General features: G+C 42.9%; 1 long non-coding RNA gene across 2 annotated transcripts; it reads right to left on the bottom strand.

Annotated features, from left to right (window-relative positions):
* Positions 1-447: 447 nt before the first annotated feature.
* Positions 448-6,683, bottom strand: LOC124025388. Of its 2 annotated transcripts, XR_006837178.1 has the most exons (4): positions 6,480-6,683; positions 6,247-6,372; positions 2,070-2,156; positions 448-975 (listed from the first exon to the last, which is right to left on the bottom strand). It is a non-coding gene; the product is annotated as an uncharacterized LOC124025388 (long non-coding RNA). The 2 variants fall into 2 exon arrangements; XR_006837177.1 differs by having other exon boundaries at positions 6,247-6,683.
* Between the last annotated feature and the right edge of the window lie 9,675 nt (positions 6,684-16,358).

The following is a 16,358-nucleotide window of genomic DNA, read 5'->3' on the forward strand; positions in this document are numbered from 1 at the left end:
CGAGGAAATAACAAAATATCAAAATATCCAATCAAAATCGGACTTTGTCTTTTTCGGTTTTTAATGACCCCCCCTAAATTAATCCACAAAAGAGGGAGATGGGGGATGGGGGTAGTGAGTTTGTGTGAAGCAGCAGGGTGCGTTAGCTTGGATTAAAGTACTGAGGCCCTTTGGGTGTGTGTATGTGTGTGTCTACCGTGTCTGTGTGTGTACAGTATGTGCTTGTGTGTGTGCGCGCATGTGTGTCTGTGTTACTAGGGCTCCGTATGGGTCTGGTTTCCATTTGGGGGCTCCCAGACAACACCGCTGTTGCTTTCCACTGGAAATGATTATTACATTTTATTTTTTTTTAACCAAACAAAAATGTGAATGTGGAAAAATGTTTATTCCCAGCGTGGTTACATTTAGCAGACTGACTGGCAACAACAAATAAAAGGTTGCTCAAGCGGATGCTCAATTAAATATTGCATCAAATATTGGCCCGGGATATTGGTACACTCATATTCAACTACAGAGGCACCAATATTTTAGACAGGCCAAATTCAATATCTGTCAATTCATTCTGTGCAAAATAAACTACTGAACAGTTTTCTATCCTACAAATAGATCAAATTAAGGGGCCATTTGATCTCTGTTTCAATGGACATAGTACCGGAGTCTAACTAATTCATTGTAGTTTAAAAGGAGCCCCTTAAGAACAAGGTTATGTAGGGATTTAGAGTAGGCCTGTATTTTAAGTAGCAAACCCTTGACATAAGCTCACGAATCAGTGTGGTTAATACTCCTCTGTCCCTGATTGGCTATACATTGAACCTCCCGCTAGAGTCCTCTTCATTGATTGGTCCTCGAGGTGTTTGAACCGCAGTGTTCATTCATTGATCAGTGAGTTATATTCACATCAAACCCACCGACAGCAATGAATGTTTATCGCAGCCATCAGCTTACGAAGGGAGGAGAGAGGATCCAACTGGACTTCTGTCAAAACAAGAAGGAAATATGTGCACTACCTTTCAAAAGTTTGAGGTCACTTAGAAATGTCCTTGTTTTTTAAAGAAAAGCACCTGCAGTTGGTCCAGATCAGAGCAGCACATATCACACTTAGATGTACATGGAGGGAAAATGTCAGTCTCTCCTGGATCAAAGTTGAGGAAGGCTGGACTGCATAACTATTGTTCTTTGTGCAAGGTGCTGATGTTTTGAAGGTACCGAACTGTCTGTTCAAGCAGTTGGCACACAGTTCAGACACTCATCGGTACAAGACATGCAATACAAGACAGTAGCCTCTTCAGTTCCCAGGTCCAAAAAATAACACCTTACTGCACAAAGGGAGAGCCATTAAGAGAGAGCCATTTGATATATGTGGTATTGTAATTTGCACTGTGCTATGTATTAGACTTAGATATTGTGTGTATGTACTAATATGTAGGCTATGTGCGATGTTTAAAATGTATGTATTTCAGTCCTTGACTAATACTGTTCTGTACTATGTCATGTTTCATGTGGACCACAGGAAGAGCAGCTGATGCTTTTGCAGCAGCGAATGGGTATCCTAATAAATACAACATTTTGGTATTTTGTTAATGTTGGTGGAAAACACAGTCTCAGGCACCGCTCCAGAATCTCCCATAAGTGTTCAATTCCCTAACGACCCTGGGCCAATTGTGCACCACCCTATGGGACTCCTGGTCACAGCCGGTTGTGAGAGAGCCTGGGATAGAACCCGGTTCTGTAGTGATGCCTCAAGCACTGTGATGCCTTAGACCGCTGCGCCACTCGGGAGGCCTTGGCTTTTTGCCTTAACATTTCAATTTAGAACCCCAACCCGCCCGACAACCTCAGAACTGTCATATAAAGGAGAATCAGCGTAGCCTAGTGGTTAGAGCGTTGGACTAGTAACCGGAAGGTTGCGAGTTCAAACCCCCGAGCTGACAAGGTACAAATCTGCCGTTCTGCCCCTGAACAGGCAGTTAACCCACTGTTCCCAGGCAGTCATTGAAAATAAGAATATGTTCTTAATTGACTTGCCTGGTTAATTAAAGGTAAAATAAATCTTGAGAGAAACAACATACTTCTCTTTCTTGGGCCTAGTGTTGATGTCTCCGAGTACGTTGATGTCGGAAAAGTCTATCCTGAACTTGCTGAGCAGGGTGGCCATCCTGAGGAGGAAATGTAAAAACAAACACATAACACTAAGGCAGTTTTCATGCCACTTACATCCAAGAGCTTTGGAGAGACCGCACAAGCCACCGAGGGCATCAAGAAGCCATTTGAAAGGATTGCTGCTGTTTGAAGTAGCACAGAGAACAGGTGCGAGCTGAAATCAATATTTTCCAGATATTTGAGAGAGAAAAGCTGTAGTGGCTGTTAAGAGGCTTTCTCTTTATGACACTCATTTCCCTAGTTTTTTATTTCTAATCAAAAGACGGGGATAACTTCTCCTCAACATCTTCAGCGACTCCAAACATGTCCGAGTAAGTACATTGACTTTTATATACAATGACTTTCATATCAAAGGGATACTTGAACCCTCAATTCCATGCAGAGTTTGGATGGGATATTATTGCAATAATGATAATGTCCTCATTATCTTCGGCAGAATGTCAGTTAAATTCCCCCGCTGTAGAAAGACGGCAACAAAATGTAGAGTCAGTTTTGATGTCACAGAAACGAGAGCCTCGAGGGATAGGAAGAGTTTAGCTGAGAAAGTGATGTCATGAGTTATTAAGAGGAAGGAAAAAAGGGTCTGGGAGTAAGGGACCGTCTGAAAAGTTTGAGAAATAAAAATAAACCGAAAATGTCTGCATTGGTTGGAGATATATAGATATATAGATGAATCTGTGGAACAATGGAGTTCTTACACAGAACGTTTTGAGTACTTTGTGTCTGCAAATGGAATTAAAGCAGAAGTTGTTGTGCCAACATTTTTGACTGTTACGTGAGGAAAAACATTCATTCTACTGCGCAGCCTAGTAATGCCTGAAACATCTGGTGATAAATCATGTGATGAAATTGTGGCTACCTTAAAGGACAATATTCTCCAAAACTACTGATAATCGCAGAGAGATTCAGGTTTCATAAGAGAAATCAAGAGGGGCATCAATCTCACAATTTGTGGCTGTATTGAAACAGTTATCTGAACACTGTGAATTTGGGCGATCAGTGAGTGACACTGTGCGTGATAGGTTAGTGTGTGGCATGCGCAGCGAAGCAATTCAGAAATGCCTTTTGACTGAGAGTAACATAACATTGCAGAGAGCAATAGAAGTGAGTACGTCAACGGAAATGGCAAATAAAGACGCACAACAGCTAAGTGCATCACCCTAAGTGCGTAAGGTGTCTATGGAGTTAAAAAACAAGGCAGGAGGTGACAAGCCATGATTTCCCTTTGGGAAACCAGGTCACCAAGCAGAGGAGTGTTGGTGCAGAGACTTAGACTGCAGAAGTTGTGGAATAAAGGGTCACATCGAACGTGCATAAAAAACAAAAAAAGACAATCAAACAAAAGTACTGAACAAAGGAAAAGTGACTTCTGAGAGTACAAAAAGAAAATGCATAAAAGAGGATGAACAAAGTGATACCCTGTCTGAAGGGGAATAATCTTTGCATGTTCTGTCCATTTCAGACAACCCACATGGATACTGGGTGACACCGCTTCTGGATGGAAACGCAGTATATGATGAGATGTCGAACTGAGCAGGTCAGGAATTGCAGCTACATTTGTTAGTGTATCACCTTATTCTGACAGAAATGACTCCTTAGAGTTAAATTAAGTGGACACTGGAGCAGCCATATCTTTGCTGTCTAAGGCTGTATAGAAGGAGAAAATACATCACCTCACACTACAACCCACAAAGATGACGCTGAAAACATACACCGGTGAGATTGTTCAAGTGAGAGGAAGCGTGATTGTTACAGGGGAGCTCAACAAACAGAAGGTAAAGCTACCACTCGACTTTGTGAAAGGCAACCATCCAGCATTGCTAGGACGCACATGGCTGGAAAAGATCAAACTAAACTAGCAGGAAATTCACATTGTTGCAAAATAGGGCACAAACCTACAAGGGATATTGAGGAAACACGCGGATGTGTTCAAAGGAGAACTTGACAGTATGAAGGACATAACAGTTAAATTGACCTTGAAACCAGACAGCAAGCCAAAATGCTTCAAAGCTAGGCCTGTCCCATACGCCATAAAACCAAAAGCTAAACAGACTAGTGGAGAGTGGAGCATTGAATCCAGTGAATGTTATTGAATGGGCTATACCCGTTGTTCCGGTCATAAAAAAAGATGGATCACTCAGACTTTGGTGACTTCAAAGTCACAATTAACCCAGTCTTGACTGCTGAAAAATATCTACTACCCCTCATTGACAACCTCTTTTCTGGTTTAGCTGGAGGACAACAATTCAGTAAGATAGACTTATGTCTACAGATGCATGTGGACCAAGATTCACAAGAACTGTTGACCATAGTTACTCACAAAGGCCTGTACAGGTACAAGAACTGTTGACCATAGTTACTCACAAAGGCCTGTACAGGTACCGGAGGCTTCCTTTGGAATTACCTCAGCTCCGGCCTTGTTTCAGAGAGCTATGGACCAGATACTGAGCGGACTCACTGGGCTCCAATGTTACCTCGATGATTGACTCATCACCGTTAAAGACGATCAGGAGCACCTGAGAAACCTGAACGCCACACTATAGAGATTGGAGGAGTACAGTCTGCGAGGTTTTCCGACCCTCTGTGGAGTACCAAGTCATCAACAGTGCGGGGCTCCCCAAGGTGCCATCGAAGGTGAAGGTCGTTGCGGAAGCTCCATCCCCACAGAACGTGAGTCAGCTGAGATCATTCTTAGGACTACTGACATACTACGCAAAGTTTGTGCCAAACCTAGCTAACATGTTAAAGCCACTGCAGGAACTTTTGAACAAAACCAAACAGTGGAAGTGTACAGAGACGTGCGGAGGCCTTCAAGAAAGTGAAAACAACCTTAGCTCAGTCAGAGGCCCTAATCCACTTCAACCCCAACTTGCCATTACAGTTGGCATGTGATGCATTGCCTTATGGCGAGGGTGCGGTTGTCTCGGACATCATGCCATCAGGTAAAGAAAGACCAATTGCTTTTATATCACGGACCTTAAAAACTTCTTAGGGATAGGGGGCAGTATTCAGAAGTTTGGATGACTGAGGTGCCCAAAGTAAACTGCCTGTTAGGCCCAGAAGGTAGGATATGCATTTGCATGGCAGTATTGGATAGAAACCACTAACGTTTCTAAAACTGTTAAAATAATGTCTGTGTATAGCAGAACTGATTTGGCAGGCGAAACCCAGAGGACAATCCATCCAGGAAAAATGTTTGAGGTCATTGGATTTTCCAATGCTTTTCTATGGGGAAGCCAAATTATTAGGACCCAGATTGCAGTTCTTATGGCTTACACTAGATGTCAACAGTCTTTAGAAATGGTTCAATGTTTTTCTTTTTTTTATGAAGAAGTAGTTGTATTCTTTCTAAGTGTCACTCACGTGGACTCTAGTCTTTTGGTGCACGTGAATGAGAGCATGCTCCGTGTTGTTTTTCTCCAGTATTGGAAACAGTTTATTCCGTCTTAAATTTGATTGATTATTTACATTTTAGGGTACCTGAGGTTGGATTAGAAACGTTGGTACCTGAGGTTGGATTAGAAACGTTGTGTTAAATGTTTGGACCAAGTTTACAGGTAACTTATTAGATACTTTGTAGGTTTGTTGGGCGAGTTGGAACCGGTGTATTTCTGAATCAAACGCGCCAAATAAACAGACATTTTTGGGATATAAAGAAGGACTTTATCGAACAAAACAACCATTCATTGTGTATCTGAGACCTTTGGGATTGCAAAAATATGAAGATCTTCAAAGGTAAGCAATTTATTTTATCGCTATTTCTGACTTTCGTGATGCATCTGTTTGGTTGGAAAATGTTTTTCATGCATTTGTATGCAAGGCGCTGTCCTTAGATAATCGGATAATGCTTTCGCCATAAAGCCTTTTTGAAATCTGACAAAGTGGCTGGATTAACAAATTCATCTTTGTGCCGATGTATAACACTTGTATTTTTTATGAATGTTTATGACTATTTCTGTATTTTGAATTTTGCGCTCTGCAATTTCACCGGATGTTGTTGAGGTGGATCACTATTGGAACGCCTGCACCAGAAAGGTTAAGTAAAGCAGAGGGCAATTATGCACAGATAGAGCATGAAGCACTCACCATTGTGTTTGGAGTTAAGAAATTTCATCCGTTTCTGTTTGGCCGACGATTCACACTGCTGACGGACCATAAACACCTCACCTCCATCTTTGGTCCCCACACCGACATTCCGTTGCTTGCAGCCAGCTGTATGCAGCGATGGGCATTATTATTATCTGCTCACCAGTACAATATCAAGTACAGAAGGTCTGAGCAGCACTGCAATGCAGATGGCCTCTCAAGGCTTCCCTTACCTGTCACACACACTGAGCTCCCAGGCTGAAATCTTCTACTTCAAGGAAGTGACGAACGCCCCAGTTACTTCTGTCCAAGTGAAAAAGTTCACCCACACTGATCCAGGGATGTCTGAGGTCCTGGACATGGTCACTCGTGGAAAAGGAGTGCTGTCAGACAACCTACAACCTTACCTAGTGAGGAGAAACGAGCTCACGGTTCAGTTTGGATGCTTGCTATGGGGTTTTAGTCATCATACCGCCACCATTGAGGCAGGTGCTTGAAGAACTCCATTCAGGGCACTGTGGCATGGTGCGAATGAAGAAGATTGCACCCAGCTACTTTTGGTGGCCAGGTTTGGAAGCAGCTATCGAAGACACGGTCAAGTCATGTTCTGCATGTCAATAGATGAGGAACATGCCTCAGCTAGTACCACTACACCCATGGGACATCCCAGAGGAGCCTTGGCAACGAGTCCACATAGACTATGAAGGCCCACTGGATGATCGTATGTTCTTAGTCGTCGTTGACGCACACAGCAAATGGCCTGCGGTCACAGTGATGAAGAGCATCTCAGCGGAGAGAACCAACGAAGAGCTACGGTCAATCTTCAGTCACTTCGGCTTGCCAATGCAACTCATTAGCGATAATGGCCACCAACTGGTGTCTGAAGAGTTCTGTTCATTCATGGAAGCAAATGGAATTCAGCACTTCAAGTCAGCGCCGTATCACCCTGCAACGAACGGCCTCGCTGAAAGGTTTGTCCAAACGATGAAGCAAGCTTTAAAATCATCACAAGGGAACGGCTCCCTCAATAACACCTAAACACCTTCCTGTTAACCTATAGAAATACTCCCACGCTACAACCAAAGTGGCACCCGCGTCAGCCACGATGAAAATACAGCTTCGCACGTGACTCGACCTCCTGAGTCCTCCAAAGACTAAACAGATTTTACAGACTCAACAGAGAGCACAGGTGGAGAGACGGAGCAAAGCAAGAGACAGAAGCTTCATAGCTGGAGAGAGAGTTCTTGCTCGGAACTACTGCAAAGGTCCAAAGTGGATACCAGCCACAGTGGCTGCACAAACAGGGCCTGTGTCCTACACAGTTCACACACTGGAAAACAGAATTGCCAGGAACCAACCTCAGAGAAGACTCCTGTCAAGTGACAAACCAAGATCAGCAACTGGAGATCTACCATTACTATGAGCCATCACCTGAGTATCCACTGCAGCAACATACAAATGTGGAAGGTGCTCCAGACTCACCTGAACCAGCCAGAGTGCCTACTCAGGGTACTGTTGCACCCCAGTCTGGGCATACACCATCACCACTCAGACTCAGAGACAGTGTGACTGTAAACTCACCTGTACGTCGTCATTACCCTGCAAGAGAAAGAGGACCCCCTGACAGGTTGACTATTTAGTTCAGACTACCCCCGACATTGTGGCAGAATACACCCCAGGGTTAAGTCTTGGAACTGAGGCAGTCTACCCTCTTTCCCTAGTTCAGAAAAGGTTATTCTGAAAAGTTCATTTATTTACATTAAGAAAATTTATATTAAAAAGAAAACACTAGGCAAAACAGTGAATATTGACTTTTTACTTTTGAGTCATCAAAAGGGGGAGGAATATGTTGTGTATTGACATTCTAGTTTTGTCCCTTTAAGGGCACCTGTAACCCCCCTTGCTTACCTACGTTGAAATGCTTGGAACATTCTTCCTGTGAAACACATTAAACAATGCCTACGTTAATTTCTACTCCAGTCTAATTTCCTGTCCATATATTAGTTGTATAAGTAATACAGTGTGCTATACAACAGCTTTTTTCTCAATTTTCCCTACTGTGATGTAGGAACTAGCGCCAAACGCCCACCTTCCTGAATCCGGTCACATTTGTGTGTATCTGTTGGTGTGTGCCCTTACGATGTGTTTGTGTGTGTGAGTGCGTGCGTTCGTATGTGCATGTGTGTGTATTTGTGTGCATGTGTGTGTATTTGTGTGCATGTGCATGTGTGACTCTTTAGAATTCAAGTTTGTCTGTGCCTTTAGGATTCAACTTCACGTTTGTGTGTGTGTTTAAGATTCTCAGTGGCTTCCATGTATGAGCGTGTGTGTTCATCCACCTGGACGGGAACGGTGACCCTCAGGGTACAGTCAACCGTCGATGGTTTCTGTCAGAGGCTCAAACTCACCGACAGCGTTGAATGTTCCCCGAAAGCACCAGAGTTATAGTTAGCTCTCTGCACACGGAATCAGATGCTATTCACACCCTGATTCACCGGTCTTGTGATAGTCTCCAACCCCCACTAGGTGCCTCCCATTACCTCATGTGTGTTTATACCTAGGTTTTCTGTTTGTCTGTTTCCTGTCAAGTCCTACCAGCATGTTCCCGTGTTTCCTGTGCTCTAATTTTTAACCTTTCTGCCTGTCCCTGATCCTGCCTGCCATCCTGTACCTGCCTGACTCTGATTTGGATTACAATTCTTTGCCTGCCTTGATGACCCTTTTGCCTGCCCTTTGTACTATAATAAACTCTGAGACTCGTACTATCCACCTCCTGTGTCTGCATCTGGGTCTTAGCCTGAGCCGTGATCGGCTGTGTATTTGGATAACTCACTGTGCTGAGGGCTGATCCTGCATCTGTTGTTTGGTCCATATGGCCTGTTTTACTGTATTTCACTTTTCTAGGGCCGTTCTTCGATCTGTTGTCTGTGACATTGACCACTCTCAGTGTCATGGTGTACAGTGCCAAACCTAAGAATAATCCTGGATTTGTTGTTGGGTCTAGGGCCTCTGTTTTACTTTATTTCACTATGCTAAGGCTGCTCATAAACCTGTTGTTGGGTCTATGATCTCTTTTACTACTGTTTACTGTCCTGTACAGGCTTCCTTTCCTTTAAAAACATCAGGCTCTCTGACCACAGTCACCAGGTGTTTGTGTCTATGCAAGTATGTAAGTGTGTGTGTGTGTGTTCAAGACAGAACTATGAATTAGAATGGTCCTCCTTCAAGGATCTCTCTCAAGGTGTCATGGCCGACGCACTGGCACCTGCTGCATTGTAAACGTTCCCCTCATGCCAACAAACACCACCAAGAGATACCATCTGGAAAGAGAGGGAAACAAAAAGAGGAGGAAATACATCAATGGAATACTCATTTTCCCCCAAACATCCTCACAATTACTGCCAAATGACTGTGGCTATAATCGTGTACAGTGCCTTGCGAAAGTATTCGGCCCCCTTGAACTTTGCGACCTTTTGCCACATTTCAGGCTTCAAACATAAAGATATATAACTGTATTATTTTGTGAAGAATCAACAAGTGGGACACAATCATGAAGTGGAACAACATTTATTGGATATAACCTTTTATGGTTAGGGCAGTGGTTCTTAACCTTGTTGGAGGTACTGAACCCCAACAGTTTCATATGCGCATTCACCGAACCCTTCTTAATTGAAAAAAAAAAATCTAATTCAAAACATAGGTATATATTTGACTGGTGCACAAAATGAACCGTGCATCAACATCACTGTGTTCAAAGAACAAAATCATCAAAACATTTTCACACAGATTATCATTTTCACACAAAAACAAAAACATAATAATGAATATTTACTGCAAATCAGTGTGACTTCTGCTGTTGCCTTTCAGAGACCAGTTCAGAAATGCGCGGCTTCACCTTGGCAAGTGCCACTCTCATGTCATTTTCGCAACAAAGTCTGTTCCTTTTCTTCGTTTTTATGTCCAGCATCCTCGAAAAGGATTGCTCGCAAAGATATGTTGTAACAAACGGTATGAAACTCTCCAGAGCTTTCTTAGCAATAACAGGGTACGTTACCATTTGTTGACACCAAAACGTTGATAGTTGTTGTTCTGAAAAGTTGCTGTTGAACCTGGCTCTGCTGAATTTCAATGATTTCATCGAGGTATTCATCATTGACATCTGTTGTCTCAACACTAAACGTGAACGGCTGTCTCACCCATGCTGGATATGACTCTCTTGTAGGGAAGTATCCGTCGAGACTTTGCAAGCTCATCTAAGTGCATGGCAATTGCTTGCTTCAGTTCAGCGGGTACAGAAATGTCTCCGATTCCAGATACATCTTCGATCTTACTTACACAGTCGTCCAGCAGGGGAAAGTTTGCGAAGTTATTGTTCTCTGTTCGTCATTTCCATAACAGTAGCTTTATTTGAAAAGCCTTCAGGTTTTCCTCAGCTCCTCAATGATGGCCAAGCGGAGCGTGTCATCACGAATCATATGAATCGGATGTTTGTCTTGACCTCCGCCGAACCCCTGAGACCGACTCACCGAACCCCTGGGGTTCGATCGAACCCAGGTTAAGAACCACTGGGTTAGGGTTAACTGTCATTGCCAAAAAAAGGGTACATAACAAAGTATTGAGAAACTTTTGTTCTTCTGATGTAATCAGAAGTTCAAACAGGTGCCATTAATACAGGTAACGAGTGGAGGACAGAGGAGCCTCTTAAAGAAGTTACAGGTCCGTGAGAGCCAGAAATCTTGCTTGTTTGTAGGTGACCAAATACTTATTTTCAAATCAAATCAAATCAAATCAAATCAAATTTATTTATATAGCCCTTCGTACATCAGCTGATATCTCAAAGTGCTGTACAGAAACCCAGCCTAAAACCCCAAACAGCAAACAATGCAGGTGTAAAAGCACGGTGGCTAGGAAAAACTCCCTAGAAAGGCCAAAACCTAGGAAGAAACCTAGAGAGGAACCGGGCTATGTGGGGTGGCCAGTCCTCTTCTGGCTGTGCCGGGTAGAGATTATAACAGAACATGACCAAGATGTTCAAATGTTCATAAATGACCAGCATGGTCAAATAATAATAAGGCAGAACAGTTGAAACTGGAGCAGCAGGTGGACTGGGGACAGCAAGGAGCCATAATTTGGTTTGCAAATAAATTCATTAAAAATCCTACAATGTGATTTTCTGGATTTCTTTTCTCATTTTGTCTGTCATAGTTGAAGTGTACCTATGATGAAAATTACAGGCCTCATCTTTTTAATTGGGAGAACTTGCACAATTGGTGGCTGACTAAATACTTTTGCCTCACTGTATATAGTGTAGTTGCATATTAAGTTGTTACTTAACATGATGTTGTCATGACATGGCCCATTCCGGGTATAGAGTGTGGCATCCCCCTCTCTCTCCCTCCTACACCCAGGTTCTGTTATCTCAGGTCGTAAATTCCTGGAGGAGACTCTCTCCTTCTGGCCATGCAGTGTGTGTATATATATATATATATATGAGTTTCACTTCTTCTACATCACAGAACTTGAGAACTGAACAATATCCATGTTTTGGAGAATGTGTAAACGGTTGGTGGAGAAGCCAGCTATGACCCGGTCCATTTTGTTTCATGTTTGTGACCTCATGAAAGACCATACATTACAAATTTGTCGTTCTGCCCCTGAACAGGCAGTTAACCCACTGTTCCTAGGCCGTCATTGAAAATAAGAATTTGTTCTTAACTGACTTGCCTAGTTAAATAAAGGTAAAAAAATAAAAAATAAAAATGAGGTTTGAGTCAAATCATGATTGTATAAAATGAATGAGTAAAGATGAAACTATTTGGGAAATTATATAATATGATTTTAAACCGTTAATGTGAGAGAATTGTATTCCCTTTAAAGTTTAACTAAGTCACTGGCCCGCCCCCATGAACACAGACATGATATGGCTCATGGGACAGCCCTTTTCTACTGTTACGAATAAAAACCCCACCTGAATATTTCCTCTACAGACCATGCATACCTCGGACAGCTGAGGGGCGAAGGTTTGAGCAGAGACCACAAAAAGCTAAGGTTATAATGGGTTTTGAATTCCTAACCGTACCACATGGAGCCTTGGCTACACGGATGGAAATGGTTCAACTCTGAGACTATCGATCCCAACAGAATAAGAGCAAATCTTAGATACTAATTACTAGTCTGCAGCTAGAAATTATGTTTGGGGGATGCGAAGACCCACAACCGCCGAAACGTCTATCTATGTGAACATTTCTTAATGGTACACTGAAGTATCCATTCTAACCACGAAATACTTCAGGGGAGCAGAGAGTGAGACGGGCGGATGAACGTTTCAACAGAAAGACGGACGATTCCATCAGAGATCACGACGACACACTGAGCGTAAATATATATTGATTGCAAATATTCCCGAATGAGTAAGCGTTCATGTGCAAAGGATTCGAATTTAAATTAATATATTTATCAACTGTGTAGTAACTTTTTTGTCATTCCTGCCTTTCTCAGTCCACATCCACTTCCCTTTGTCCACCAAGCCGTCATATCGGCTCAGCCCACCAGGGAACCTCCCCTATCATTTCCTTGTAACCGTATCCATTGTTTGTTTATGCATTTCTGATTATTTAGTTAGCTAGTAAATAAATGAATAAGACAATTGGTGTTTGGATGATTCATAGTAAAGGCTGGGTTCGTGCAGATAACCAACAATTTACAAAGTTTGGAATGAGACTAACGTGAGGTAAAGAATAATTCATTAATTGGAAGACTAATTGATCAGATATTAAAATATCTGAAGAGTTATATTAGGAAAATTATAAATGTCTAATCTGAAGATTTTCCTTGGTGTCCCAACTTCCTAGTTAATTACATTTACATGATTAGTTTAATCACGTAATAATAATTACAGAAAATTGATTTGATAAAATAACAGTCTTCAATTTAATGATGCCAAAGACACGACATTGTGATAGTTGATACATTTTTCTACCAAATATACATTTCAAATTTTGTTAGTATTAAGACAAATATTTGTGGGGAAAAAGTCTTTCAATAATCCCTGAGCTCTAAAAGTGTAGCATTTTGTCCTCATGGTAAAATAGCATGACATTAGCTATGAAACTGCACATTTTTCTCTGTGCCCCATGGCTCTGGTCCTGCCATACCACTGCCACCACACCCATTTACAGTCTACACATTCAAAAATGAGCTTTCTCTCTCTTTTTCTCCATCTTTCTCTGGCTTCCTCTTCTGAGAGCAGTCAGTGGCATCCCACCAACAATGCTACACTAACATGCCATGAATGAGAAGGGGAATAATCTAGGAGGAGAGCCTCCATGAAGATAGGTGGAGTTTGCATCAGTCCCACCTATCGGGCAACCAGCCCCCTACCTCCTAACTCCCCTTCCAAACTTGGCCCCCTGCCTCACACTAACAAGATCGTATTTTTTATTTTTCCCCAGAAAGAACCCCCCTTCCCAAACCACTATAGCTTCTTTCCTATTTCTTGCATCTCCTCATTTGCATATATACCCACCCTGCTTTCTCTGAGTAGTATCCTGCCTGGCAGAGTCTGCAGATGACTCGAGCTGTCACTGAGCTTAACTCCCAGGTAGCATTTGAACTTTGCCTATTGGCCCATAAATAAAGTGAAGAACGGGCACTAAGCAGAGGGCTTTGATAGGCCTGCATCCAGCAGCTCTGCATGGAAGGCCCTACCAGCCAGCTTGGTGGAGGCCAGCTACCGCCAGCAAGAAAGCCGTGAGGGTGTAATAAATAAAACGTCTGCACCATCAGCGGATTCCGACTGGCAGACAACAGAGGACTGCAGGAAGCAACACCAGCAACCCGCAAAGTATTTGTTCTCGCTTTTTTCACATTGACCCTGTTTTTATCCGAGCACTGGGCAGACCACTTAACACTCAAAGGGAAAAAGCCTGGGACTGCTCTCAGCTGCAAATGGAGTCTCCCATTGCCAATTTTCTTGTACTGCCATTGAACCAATGCTGTATGTTTTTTGTCGTAGTCTTAACTAAAGAAAAGGGAGAGGGGGAGAAAAGCAATGGGAAAATGTTCCTGAGAGAACAATACAGCACCTTATGGGGGGAACGTTTTGTCCTAGCTGTCCCAGTAGCTGAAAGTGGGCAACTGCAGCACTAACGCCCCAGTGACGGGTCATTTGTCAAAGTGAGAATGGAGGGAGAAAAGGTAAACCGACACTGGCTGTCCAAATAGTCAAGATGACAGCAAGCAAAAAAATGACCATCGCAGAGAAATTCATTCTAACCCCTGACCCTGGCCTCTTACATCATCCCACTAGCGACTCACTGCATTGCGCCCATTTCTCCTGGACCACCAGCATCTAATAATGCTCATTCGCAGAGCCCAGGGACTCTGAGGGAGGCATGAGATACATTCTATGATGTGAGGCATAGAGTCTGTCCTGACCCCTTGGCATGGTAAAACCCTGTCGGGTAAGTCACACTGATTTCTGATCATGCACCTTTATACTACAGCTTTAGAAATACTGTAATATTTAGCACGTTATCAAGCGGAATCAGTGTGTTATGGCAATCTTTTCACTTGGCACTCTTAACCCCTTCAGAAAATTATTATGTGGGAATTTGACTACCTTGGACCAAGCACTAGGCCCATAACAATTTATTCCCTCACCTATTTGTGCCTTTCAACTAGTAACACATACACATTTTTGTACATTACTCAGGTCTCGAAGTTGCACCAACAACATGCAGCAAAATTATTGGCCATAGCCTATAAATTAAGCAGGATGATGTGATACCTCTGTAATAGCTGGTGTTTTAAATTATGTTGAAATAGACCCTTATACTGAGCTTCTACCTGGCTTAGAGAGCGGGAATGAGACTCATTAGACACTTTTTAAACCAGTCTACATTGCTTCTAAACACTCTGGGTAAGCCAGACTTACGTTTGAGGATTGGATATGCCGAGCACAAAGGAATGCTCATGTGGAGGCGTTTCTTTTTCCTTTACTCTTTTCCCCCTGCAGAAGAGGTCAGGTTTATAGGTTGCCCTCAATTTCCTTCAAAGCCTTGATATTGTTGGAGCTTCAGAGGCAAAATCCTCAAGAATGGTTTAATTCTCTGAATCATGTGGCGTGACACACCACTTTATTCTTGTCAAAAGCTCTTAAGAGGGGGAGGGCAGCAAAAGGGACTGCCCCCCCTTTATTCCTGGATTTGAATAATGCAGTAGGGATCCTCAATAGTTTCAGGACATATCTCACTTTAAAGTAGTTCACTGGGATATCACAACTGCCGATGTTCACAAAAAGATCAACTCGTAGTTGTCAGAGCAGGTTGCTAATGCCTCTTAATAAACTAGAACCATTTTGTTTTGTGAATGACTGCACATCATATCGGCCAAATTAGCATGAAAAAATATACAGATATGTTATGGACTAACATCTATTTAACAAATTTGAATTGAAATTAAGTATTTTTTGGGGAACACATTCCCCACCCTCCCTCTGCGGGAGTGATATGAATAGGCCCACAAGGGCCTGCTGTATCAAGCAAAAGGTTGTACGGCACTTGTTTGTGTTTTGCCTAATCCTCAGGTTTTAATCTCCTCATCAGATGATGTCCTACCGTATAGCGCTACGTCCAGCTGACAGATAATTATCTCTGGACGGCCTTCAACGGTAGTAATAACCATAATCTTAATAATGATTTGAATATTGGGGCACTAGGGCGTTCTTTCCAGACCTCGCCCCCTGATGGGAATCTGGTATGGGACTGCCCATGCGTGGGGAGTAGCTATCTTTCAGTAGAAAGGCGGTAATAGACCAGTGAATTGCGGTTGTTGCAGAGCAAAACAACTTGTCCTCCCTCACAGGTTAATTACAAACGCAGAGAAAGACAGAGAAAGCTGCACTATGTTCAAAAAACAAATCCTCAAAAATATAGACTGTACTCCGAGCTAGACCGAGTGCTCCATTTATCACTTCAGCTGGGTCTTGGGGCCTATAGCTGATGGAATGGAGGCAGAAGAAGAGGGAGGCGGTATAGACATGTGGGTGCAGGCGGGGTGGAGTGGGACAAGGGGGTTGGGTGAGAGGGTGGGGGTAGTGTGGGGTGGTATTG

The sequence above is a fragment of the Oncorhynchus gorbuscha genome, unplaced genomic scaffold (assembly GCF_021184085.1).
Source record: "Oncorhynchus gorbuscha isolate QuinsamMale2020 ecotype Even-year unplaced genomic scaffold, OgorEven_v1.0 Un_scaffold_2240, whole genome shotgun sequence".
Classification (NCBI taxonomy): domain Eukaryota; kingdom Metazoa; phylum Chordata; class Actinopteri; order Salmoniformes; family Salmonidae; genus Oncorhynchus; species Oncorhynchus gorbuscha.